This window comes from Anopheles stephensi, chromosome 3 (genome assembly GCF_013141755.1).
Source record: "Anopheles stephensi strain Indian chromosome 3, UCI_ANSTEP_V1.0, whole genome shotgun sequence".
Classification (NCBI taxonomy): Eukaryota; Metazoa; Arthropoda; class Insecta; order Diptera; family Culicidae; genus Anopheles; species Anopheles stephensi.
Genome location: NC_050203.1, coordinates 71,686,124 through 71,698,327, shown reverse-complemented (window position 1 = coordinate 71,698,327; position 12,204 = coordinate 71,686,124). Strand labels below are relative to the sequence as shown.

Genomic DNA, 12,204 nt, shown 5'->3' with positions numbered 1-12,204 from the left:
TATCAACATCACAACCAAATTTGACGCCAAGACAACACAGCACGACTTCAACGTATCCAAACACTAAAAAAATAGCTGTAAAATTAAATTATCCATATTTTACAGATCAAAACGTAAAAAAGCCGTCACAAAACGATATAAACAAGTTTGGATTTTTAGTTACTTTCTGGTGCCTCATAATTTAATATATAAGAATATTTTTATGGCAAAAATCATACTGTTACATTGTAGGAAATATGCCGGTACCCGTCCTCGACTAAAACAGTCAAGCAATGTTAGACCTAGACCTCTATTCAGACTGGGTAATTTCCAGAAGAGATACATTCATCATAAATAGCTTAACAGCAGCTTAAAACAATCCAAGTCAGAAGAGTTAAGAGAAGCAGAAGTTGAGGAGATAAGGTAGCTCTCCCTACTGCGGGACTTATTCTTCTTTATTTTTTTATTGGTAAAGGTTGTAGAAGCCAAATAAAAACAAGAGGCTCCTCCTAAGTTCTCGTAAGTGATCAGAACAGACGAACGGTCGCCAAGGATTTTCCTGGTAGCTAGTTTTGTGAAAGACCTTTGCACTCGATCGATGTGATCAACGGGGACCAGATTACTGAGCAGAACTCCAACAATGATGATCGGACCAATGAGTAGAACAACGTCTTAGTAGAGGTGATAGTGGATAGAGAATCTCGTTAGCTTACCTATTTAAACATCAATTTTATCCGTTCACCACGGATATGCAATCGCTCATCTTTCACATTCGATGCAAGCCGAATTATTTCCAATATCGTTGATTGCAGACCTCATTCCAGAAACACACAACATTTGCATCGCATTTCTCATTCGTCGCTTTATCGATTCATCAATTTATCTCACTCATACACACACACACAGACACCGCATCGAAATTCAATTCTTCTAATTTTCACTAGAAGTCCTTCCGAGGACAAATGACACCGACGAATGCCGAACCACCCCACAATGGCATGGCGGGGACGGCTTTATGTATTGTGTTTTCGCGTTTTGCTCATTTCCCGAACCACTAGAAACACACATACCACACCAGCAGCACTATGTATCTCATCTCCTGACTGACTCATCGTTCTAATTAGACTTTGGCCCAGCATATTGCCGCAATGCTAGATTTGAACTCGATAGCACATAGCTGGCGTTTTATCCTACCCATCCATGCCCTCCTCTCTCTCTCTCTTCCGCCGGAATTTCGACTACCGGAATTTTGCTTCTCCTATTGCGACGACAACTCTGCATGGCCGAGGTCCAGACGACGACCGTGGGGAGTTCAAGCCGCACAACACAACACAGCAGCAGCGAATCGATTTTTCACCAACCCCATAAGCCCGGACAGGACGAATACATACATTGTTCGGTTCAGTCCGATCATCATCTATCTACCCCGTGTGTCGTGTTTGCATGGCAGTACGGCTGTTGTTGTTGTTGCTCGCATTAACACAAACACTCCACCAATTTCGCTCGGCTGTTAGGAATCACATTCCTAAGCGTCTCGCAACTCGAATCGACGAACGATTTCACCCAAAAAATGGATTGCGTTTTACAAAAGTGTAAGACCACACTTCTCGGCGGACCAAATCCACCAAAAGCTCTCTCTCGCTCGCTCTCTCTCGCTCGCCCTCTCTCGCTCTCTCTCTTCATTTAATGCTTAAACAAGCGCGTACTTGTGGATCATATGTACAATCACACACATCAAACAGCATACACTAAAATTGAACGGTAATAGAGAGTGACTCTTCAAGAAAATGGGTATGATTTGCCAAAAGAGAAAACACGTATGGTGGTGGTGCCAAATCACCCCCTCCCCCCATCATATCTACGGAGAAAATTCGATTATTTTCTCAGGTGCCAAATTAAATGCACCAGACACACGTCATTCGCAAAAGCAAATGGAAAATTGTTTCCAAATAAGACATGAAAATATGGTATAGGATGTTTTGTAAACGGCTACGAATAGTCCTTTTTCTTTTGTTTTGTTCAATTGATGGAAAAATTTTCATTGTGTCTTGCATCATAAAACAATTTTTGTCTCCATGTTTCAACCAATAAGTGATTTTGAAATAACACACATTCCAAGCAATCACGCCTTGTTTTTATATCTAGAGCAGCACATGGGGACATATGGTTTATGTAGCCGGTTTCTACATTATAGCGAATAAGTCTTGTGGATCACTTGAAGAAGACCCAGATTCTACAAACAGACCAGGCAGAATCGCACAGATCAAGAAGAGGTAAAGCATATGTAGACAATTATTTTATGGCCTGAGACACACTGTACGGATTTACAAATCCTTTGGACAGTCGACAATATGATCTACTACTTTTACTTTCGGCAATCTTCCCTAGTCTCACTTGGCACAATGCCTGACTAAACGACTTCCAACATGATGAAGTTTTCTAATAGCTTTCGGCGATTAACTGAAAAAACGGAAACTAACAACTAATATAGTCGAGGTCCAATGTCTACTTTCTCTACAGCCCACTTCGTCTGCACTGACATAACGCCTAAGGATATTCTTCAGTACGTGAGAAGGCGATCGATATCCGGCACTTCCGTGTGAAGATCGGCACCTTTACTGTACATTACACATATAGTTAAATGTGCGAATAAGAATTTGACTAGCGTCCTAGCAGGATCACCTCCTCAGGCGATAGAAATTCACCCATGACCTCCCAATATCACTAGATCGAAACCCCGTCATTACATACGCGGGCAGACATCACAAATATACAGGCACAACACAACAGCAAAACTAAGCATGCAAACGGCAACAGCCATTCACATCTACTTCGGCGTACTTTTATGACCAGAAAGGGGCAAATAGAAAGACACCTTTCTATCTTATTATACGGACAAAAAAAAACAACATTTTCCTCCAATTAATTTCAATGGTTGCATATTTGGAGTATGTTGAAGAGGGCAGGGTAACCAAAAAAAACTGCTTACTTTTGCACTTTGACGTTCACAGCGATAGAAAACCAGTATACGGCAGCTTTGTTTTTATTCCGATTCTTGCGATATAAATTCACCGTTCAATACTTTCATCTTTGCCCGATGGTTACAAACGATGGCGGCACAGCAGCAGGTTAACAACACTACATAGCGCATTCCTTTTTTTCCCGAAAACGCACAATCATACAAACACGCACACAGGAATAGGTAGATGGTGCAAAAAAAGGCACAAGCGCAACAACGGAACGGAAGAGAACAGACACCGGAGCCGCCGTACGTAAATGAACTAATTTAGCCTTCTGCTTTCGCGAAAGGTGAGATTACACGACTACCAACGTGTTTCCGTAAGCGCACTTTGCAAGGTAATTCTGTGTTCTCACGCACATACACCCAGTGTAACCATCATCGCACATTAGAGGAGCAGCACACACACACTGTGGATCTGTGTGTAAACCGCATTTTCTTTTCACTAATTTTGGGCAATCAATTTTCGATTGGTTTTATACCGGGGGGGACGCACACAAACACACACACACACTAGCTTCACACATACTGATTAAGAAATGCATACGATAGCGAGAAGAAACAAGCAGCAGAGACAATGAGGCTTATTGTTTCTACCGCACAAGATTGCACCCTACAAGTAATAAATTACACCACATAAAACTGATTTTCGAACCACACGCACACACACAAACACCTCCCACTAGGGGACAACCAAGCCTCACACACATTTTCTATTTTTCATTCCGTTTGCACTGCCCGACACCCAACGAACGGAAGACACAACACAAGAAAAAAAAAAGAAAAACACACACACGAAAAACACTTATTTTACTTCTTTGCAAAATCAACGACCTTTGCGCTAAGTGTGCACGAGATTCCGTGGCAACCACCGTAAGCGAAGGAAGAAGAAACACACTTTGCGGGAGGAGTTGGAGGGTAAAATGGAGCAAGAATATAATTGCTTTTCAGCTCCAGCAGAAGCCAACAACCCAACTCATTGCAACTGAAATAGAGCTAAACAGTGCTCTATTTCAGTTGCCCCCCCAAACCAACCAACACACACTAATTCAATGACGGTGACCGTGCAAACAACAGGAGCGACACGGTGCTTCTTCTTCCACTATACTGCGACGCCATTATCGTGTGTCGTTACCAGCCCGGATTTTTGTTATGCCATTGTTTCACAAAGCAGCCCGTGACACGGTGGTACAACCGTACATCTCTCTTCTAAATTGCTTGCACACCCGAGAAGTTGAACCACCCCCAAGCTATAAAACGATATCCGAAATCAATGGTTGCTAATCTAACCGAAACTAACCGCACACGCATTAAACACTACACACTCTCAACTCACTCAGTAGTGCACGGGAATGTTTTTACGGGTCAGCAGCTATGCTATTACACAATGGTAATGCAGAATTGATAGAAAAGCTCATTTTCGATGCGTTTCGTTTCCGCGATTCTTTCTCGCGTGCGTCTGTCAAACCCGTTTTCAAAGGACTAAAAACCTTTTCGCTGCTGCTGTGCGGCGAGACGGGCAAGCAAAAATCCTCTCTTTCTCGCTCTCTCGCTCTCTCTCTCTCTCCTTTTCTCACTCTCTCATGCATATGAAAAAACTGACATTGCACGCACACAACTACTAAGGAAGGGGGCTGGAATACAACGCGCGCGCACACACACACTCGAGTGCAATGGTGGTGACGCGCTAAACTATTTTATTGCACACACCAACACTACACAAAAACATTATGCTTCAGCTTAATTTATCTGAACCGACCGCTTGTTTAAGTGTACCGGGTTGTTGGATTCAGTGCCTTCATAATGAAAAGAAAATTATCGAACTTAACAGCTTTTCAAGAAAGAAGCCACTGTTTACAGTAAACACATTTCTGCATCGAAGTTGTTCTAGCTTTCCTGTGTTGGTGCACACACAACTCTATCCTCCACATACCGTTATCTTCAATATGAAGCCGGTACAACAAATCGTCAAAAAGGCACGACATACATACACTTACAACACCGAACACGCGTACAGCAAGCGTCGCCTGCCTGCTTTGGTGTGCCTGGTGTAAGCGTGTGCGTGTTGTTGGTAGCTCGACCTTTCACTCTTTCGTACGATGTTGAGAAAGCGAGATGGAAGATAAAAAAAAGCACTCTGCCACGCACACAGCCACACACCGGACGCGTTGTGTTGTGTGCGCTGCCGTACTACACGAACACATGCGCACGGGCATACGTACCGACCATTCAACCCGTCGTCACCGGCAAAGTTTTTTTTGCTTGTTGACTGACTACCGACCGGCGGTGTGTGTTGTGTATACACACATGATGATGATGATGTTCAGCATAGATTTTCCGCTCCTCCAATGTGTACTACTACTTCTTCAGCCTTATTCCGTTCCAACCACATCTTTTGGCACCCAGATCAAATTTCGAACCCATAGCGAACGCGCGTTTACGGCAAAAAGATGTCTTTTAGAAGCTGCTGCAAACTTTTGCCTTTTCCTTTAAGATGGTAGCACACACATACCACCATACGCATGCCAAATCGTCAGCGAGCTGTATCAGTAGGTAGGGCGGCTGCACCGTAATTAGAGAATTGGAATAAGTGCTTTCAGCTGAACATCGAACATCATCGGGAAAACGCGGAGCACAGGATCAGCAGAGAGTCCGTCGCCACCGTCGCACAGATTCATTCTCTCGCGTTCTGATGGGCCAGATTGCGCTCTACGATACGATTCCGAAGCGCAAGCAAATGTCGAATGTGACGGAAAAAATTTGTGTGAAGTAGACAAACCTCGTCCATCCCGCATAAAAACCCGAGGATCAATCGATTCTATCACGGGCAACCACTTGTGTCCAGTCGCTCCGATGCCGGAAAACGTCCCTCCACCTTTACAGCTTCTGAGCAGCAGCCGGCCGGACAACTCCATATTTCAGCAGCAATTATTTAAGTTCCTGTTTTGCCTACCTACCCATCGAAATATACACCTCCGACGAGAGCGGTGGTAGCTTCATGGCAGCCAACATGACGGGGAAAAGGTGAATAGAAAAACAAACCCCGCGGTGACGACGGTAAGGCAGACGACACCACACCACGCCTCTTCCTCTTGCTGTGGCTGCTTGCGGTGTTGTAAACTGTCTTCGTTACACAGCGGCAGATGGCCTTGCAATTTATGCCGCCGCTTCTCGACCGTTTCGATCGGCCATCTTTTTCGTGTTTGGCGGTAGTACTGCATTCTCGCATCGTTCTTGCAAAGGACACATGTCTAGAATGTGATCACCTGCAATCAGATGCCTTGAGGTTTTCTTTTACAGAGAATACTTGGTAACCGAATGATACCCACTTCGTGACGAGTTCTGGCGGTTCTAATTCTTGCTCGACGACTTCGCTTGTTACACCAATCAGTAATAGACGTCCTTAGCTATAGATTCATCTAATGTACGGTAGGATTAAGATCATTTAGTGGCCTAGGTCGAGGGCAGTTATCAGAACCAGTCTTCGGACACGGCAAGACCGGATATCAAACTGTTATGCGGACGTGGTATCAGTAAGTGTAGTTAGCCATCAGACAGACAGCAAGACACCTAGCTGATCTTTAAGCGAAGAAAAAGAGGAGGAAGATCTTTACATTTTTAGGCTAAGTTCTCTTAGCCTCTTGTAGCAGCTCAATGAAGTTCTCAGATGATATCACAATTGCCACACGTAGTGTCACACATTTTTAAGGGTCTAAAGGATCTCTTATGTCAACTCCTCCAATAAGGACTACACGTCCGACCCTTTAAATGTCAGAATTATTTTTTTACCCAATGTGTTGTTGTCCCCCCCCGCTTTTGCTCCAGTACCTGAAGCGGGCCAGGAAATCCATCCTTCCCTTCGAGCGTACTGTACATCTTCTTACAAGTGCATCTGTATAGGTGTGATCTTTACTCGCGTGCGGGTCGAACCGCTGCTGCTCATCACATGGCACGCGCGCATGCTTTGCGGTTATGCTAACCATTCTTCTTTGCATGCATGTGTGTTTGTGCGAGAGTTTGGGCTGAGGTGTACGTGAGTTTTGGCAAATAAAAAAGTAAACTACCACTGTTCATCGTTTTTATTATGCCGTTCCCTTAATTCAGGTAGCATTTGCTTGTCACATATTTTCATAGTTCGCAAACTTCTTGTTAATGTTGGAAACAGTAGATGCAAAATCTACATAATCTAAAAAAAAAAGACAAGAACTAATACACAACGGAGAGCCAAACCAATTAAAGCCCCCCCCCCTCGACAGGAAGCGTCTAGAAAAGATAGTTTTCTACGGAGTTCTTCTTCTCATCTCTCCCGCAACAAGACAATCCCCCCTAATGAAACCAGACAAAAAGCCACGCAGTGCGCTTGACCTGATGCTGCCCGCAGGCACAGCACTACAGGAAGGAAGCAGAACACAAACGAAGACATCGGGGGGCGAAGAGGACAAAGCAAACGAACGGACCAAAGGAAGAAGTGAACGGAATATGAGCGCGAGAAGAACGTTGGAGACATAAATGTGGGCACATACAACATACAAGCGCTATAGGAATCGGAATCCAGTGGACAGATGATGTTGCATTAACATGAGCGTAAGCGGGAGATAAAACCGAGTACGCGCTATAGCTACGGGGCCGCGCGCGAAAGGATGACGCTTGTGTCTAAAGAACGGGTCAGAAACAAACAAAAAAAGAATAATGAGGGTGAGAGAGAACACCGAACAGCACAGCGGCACACACAGCCACAGTCACATACCAACCAAAAAAGCATATCGACGTATCACACTGCAGCAGCACGGCACAAGCTTGAAATCGAAGCACACCGAACGAATTTACCATATCGGCCATTAATGAATGCCCCCCCCCCCTCTTTGCTTGTTTGTGCGCTAGCGAGACGACGCAGTGGTTCTCAATCGTGCAAAGTAAACGCGTCAACCATATTGTTTTTGGAGAGAGTGTAAAGGAAACGTCACATACATGACATTTGGTTTTTATTTTCTCTCAAATTCTGCTATACAATCGCATGCGGTTATTACACTGTGATTAAAATTACCCATTTTCAAAAATAGTTAAGAGCAAAGTGAATGACTCCGTAGCCGAAATTTTATTATCAAATTCAAGTATAGGTTTTTAAAAAGGTTATCTTCATAACTCTATACCCCAAACAGACACTGTGACTAGTTAAAATTGAGCATAGGGTGCCTGCCGAAACATACATAATTGATCATTAAATATACAACCCATATAGCCACAAGCGAGCGAGCAGTTATAACATTACGGAATTCAAGATCACACATCACTACCATCCCAGATACACTGTTTAAATTGTTATCACAACTAACGATTGGTTTTAAACACAAGTCTTTAACACGGTCTTTTGGAGGTCTTAGTTCCAAACAGTTCTAGGATTTGTCACATTAAAATTGATATTTGCCAGCAGTTCGTGCAGGTGCGTCTGTTACTCCAGATATTATTTTAGATAGAAAAAAAATCGTTGGGCAATATTACGTCCGATTGCCAGGGTTTCTAAACGAGTCGGAAATCTTTTAACAGTAAGCCAAAAAAAACTGGACAAAATAAATATGTTTTTTACGGATTCTAACTTATTCGAGCGGTGGCCCGGTTATTAGATACAACAGCGGCGCCTGTCTTGACATGGCAGAACCGGGGTTCAAATCACATCTGATCCGTTCCTCCATAGTGAGGACTGACTATCCAACTATACGGTATCAATAAGTCTAACAGGCCAGAAATGGCAGGCATGAACTGAGAGGTCGTTAGACCAAAAAAGAGGAAGAACTTTTTCTACCACCAACTGGAAGAAGCGCACGAAGTTCAACTGTACATTCTATAAATATATTAAAACTAGTACATCTTATTAATTCAAATGGACTTACCTTTAGAGTAGCAGCTGCTCCAATCATTTAACAGCAGGAAGCAGGTATAGGTACAAAGGCCGAACCTCCGGCACTTCTTAAGTCCCTTGGTGCGTGTTCCCGTTTCGTTCACTAATTCATTTCATTAAAAAAATCATTGTGACGTGGCCATCACCACACCGCCGTGAACAAGACGAAAAACACCGAAATGCAAAATCATCAAGTACGAGGAGGAGGAGGTGGCTGGCTATCACCCACCCCCACCACTTTCCTGCCTGTGTGACCATGTCATTCGAGTTTGTCACTCTCAGCTTTTGCTTTACGCTGGTTGCTCCGCAAATAATATGGAGATGTCGTCGGGGCGTCGTCTTTTGGGTTTTTTTTTGTGTTCCGCACCGACCATCACATCACCACACAGAACCCTTTTGATTACGATGCTTCAACTTCACTCGAGTTTGTGGCGCAGCATTACAATTGATCATTGATTTGGCGCGCTCTTGCTCTCTCGCTCACTTGATTTTTCCCGTTTTGTATATTCATTCTCTCCCATTCTCGATGTCGATCGTCACCATCGTCACTATCATCATCAGCATCGTCGTGTAATCGTAGCGTGTTACCTTTTAATACTATATTACTTTGTGACAGAAGATCGAAGTAATTTCATTATTTCAATCGAGAGGTCCCTGCTTGTGTCTGTGTGTGTGAGTTTAAATGTTGAGGCATTGATATTTCTTTTCTTCATTAATACATTTGTATTATACACGGTTGAACTTCTTTTGAACCAAAACAATCATTAAATTTGCAATAAAGTTTCTTCATTTTCATCTAAAACTGACATTAAGAAAAAACTTTACAAAAAAACATGAAGTAGCAAATTAGCGACACTATAACCTAACTAGCTTCACTTTGCACTTCATCCAGTCGTGCCCCGTAGTATATCTTCCTTCTCTTTGTTACATATTCGAACAAAACAGGAACAATAAAAAGCACAAGAGAAGGAAACGATAAAACCGGTATGCGTTCCTCAAGCCGAAGCGTGCCGATATACGCAGGTGGGAACGCGGTTGAAGTGACTACTACCTCCAGAGGAATCTATTTCTACACATTAAAGCTCTCTAAAGTCCTCAATGGTTTAAAATACAAGTCCGATTGGAACACTTAGCAAAAGAAAGAATGATTGTTCTGCACAGAGCAGCGGAACAGAGAGCGTCTGATATTTTCCACTCCACTATCTTTTCCATATCTTTTGATTCGCTTATTCACCACATCGCGTCGCCATAGGCAATACGCCGGTAAAGAACAAGAGTATGCGCGTGTGTGCGTGCACCCGAGTGAGGTAAGTGAGTTCGAGCACGAGCCAAACGCACGTGAGACAGATAAGAAAAATCTCGTTTCTTCTCACTAGCTAGCATGAGTAGTGAGACGGGAACTACACTACCAAGTCGGGTTTATTTTGAATTTGCGGTGAGAAAGAAATGCACAGAAATATCAAAAAGTGGTACAAAATCCCACTTTTTTTACATGAACATGAAAAGGGGATTCTATGATGCGAATTGAATATCTTCATAAAATTGTTCCATAAGCAAAACTTGCTTTTCAGCTTGGACGTGAATTAGCCAAAGAAATTAAATCAGACCAAGGACTTCAGGGCTTTCAGTACCATCTGCTTCATGTGCTTGGCCTGCTGCAGAATTCTTCAAAGCAGGTATTAGAAAAGCGTAGTGGCCTCCCAATACAACACCCGAATGATTCTAGCGGATGCATCAACGCAAACGCTCCATCTCAACCCGGCCCAAATAACGACTCATCTGTCCAGATGAACGTAAGACTGTGCGACTTTACAAGTTGCATACAAGCATCTTTCTCTCCACCACGGTTAAGACAATTTCGGCATTTTTGGACCGAGTTTTTGTCTCAGAGGCATGAGTACTTGTATTATAAAATGTTCCATACAACCCTAGCTGCGTTCGTCTTTTAATTCCATATAGGCTCAGTATTGGACGACTTCAAAGGTGCGATCACTTATATGTATATCACACCAGCCTAAATCAATGTCTGTTAGGAGAGCCGCTATTGATGCCAACGTCATCTTAGTTTGCGGTTCCAACCAGAAGGTTTGTTGTGCTTTTTCGTTTCTTTGGCAAGCTTCTAGTACATAAGAGAGCCTCAGACCAAGATATCAGATATTGATGTTCTAAAAAATATGCAAGCCTGTTGAGGAAATGTCGAAGGTTTCTCGCTGCACTTTCCAATTCGGCAATAGCTTTACGCGACTATTAATCGAGCAGTTTGAGATGAGGACATTCGCTCATTTTAATGCTGTTCGAAACGACGACATTTGTCGATCGAAAATATTCGACCTGTTCGAAGAACAACAACACAACTCGTTAATAGCTCCCTCTCAGTTTTGCTGAGCGTCGCTCTTCTTTCTCACACGATCCGGCTTGCTTATTTATATGCTCTCCTTTTCTCTCACAGCACAGCCAGCCGCCAGCGAGCCAGTCTGCCAGCACACCTTTTAGTTCTTCTGCATGTTTGTTGTTGGTTTGATTTGCTTCTTCTTTATGCGCGCTCCGTACACACTCTGCAGTGCGATGATGATGCTTTCTTTTCGGCCGCCTTTTGCTCTTCGATTCTTTTCGAACCTTGCACCCTATAATACAGCCCCAATGCTGCTAGACGAGGTTCGGTAGTTCGGGTATGTGTTTTCACCACACACAACAACGCTTTCCGGTTCTTTTTTATTTTTCGCGCGATGCGGGTGCAACAAGAAAGCAAGTGGGTGCGCGGAGAGGATGGATGGATGGAGTGGACGATGGCGACCCTTTTTAGAGCATTAACGCAACCATCACCACCACCACCACCACCATCACACTCTTAATTGCAATTGAAGCGGAAGGTTCATATTCCGCACACATTCGAATTCGATGCGGAAAATCCACCATCTTTGATGGCTTACACACATCTTGCTGGTTGTTGTTGGAAACGATCGGTTTGGAAAAAATGTTGGGTGACATTACAATGTCTGCTTCGACGTGTTCTGATTTCATATTTGCTCTCAACGAATTAAAATTTTCTATTAAATGGCATCAACGAGAAATAGGAGATCACCGGCTTATAATTCGATTGGTTGAAAATTTTCTTGAACTCCTTTCACAAAAAGCTTCCGGATTCACGAACACCACACACACATGCGCGATCATAGATAGAGCTGCTTTTCTCCGATTGCTACGCGGCAACATGATTTTTTAGCCGTGAACAAGGAATGAAGAAATGGTGCAGAATTAGAAAAGGTCGCACACGGCAGCACGGATTTAGTTTGAGGAAAATTGAAAATCA

The 12,204-nt window shown here is 43.4% G+C and overlaps 1 protein-coding gene across 14 annotated transcripts in view; it reads right to left on the bottom strand.

The window, feature by feature from the left end:
• The window catches only part of LOC118513467, a 63,066-nt gene that overhangs the window by 49,349 nt on the left and 1,513 nt on the right, over positions 1 to 12,204 (bottom strand). For 2 of the 14 annotated variants that reach the window (XM_036059244.1, XM_036059245.1), the window contains exon 2: positions 8,887 to 8,997. The exons of 9 other annotated variants lie outside the window; for them this stretch is intronic. The gene's annotated coding sequence lies outside the window, so the exon portion shown is untranslated. Of the gene's footprint in view, positions 1 to 692; positions 2,711 to 4,298; positions 4,488 to 8,886; positions 8,998 to 12,204 lie in introns of those variants that run through there. 3 more of the 14 variants (XM_036059247.1, XM_036059249.1, XM_036059252.1) reach the window with 3 other exon arrangements.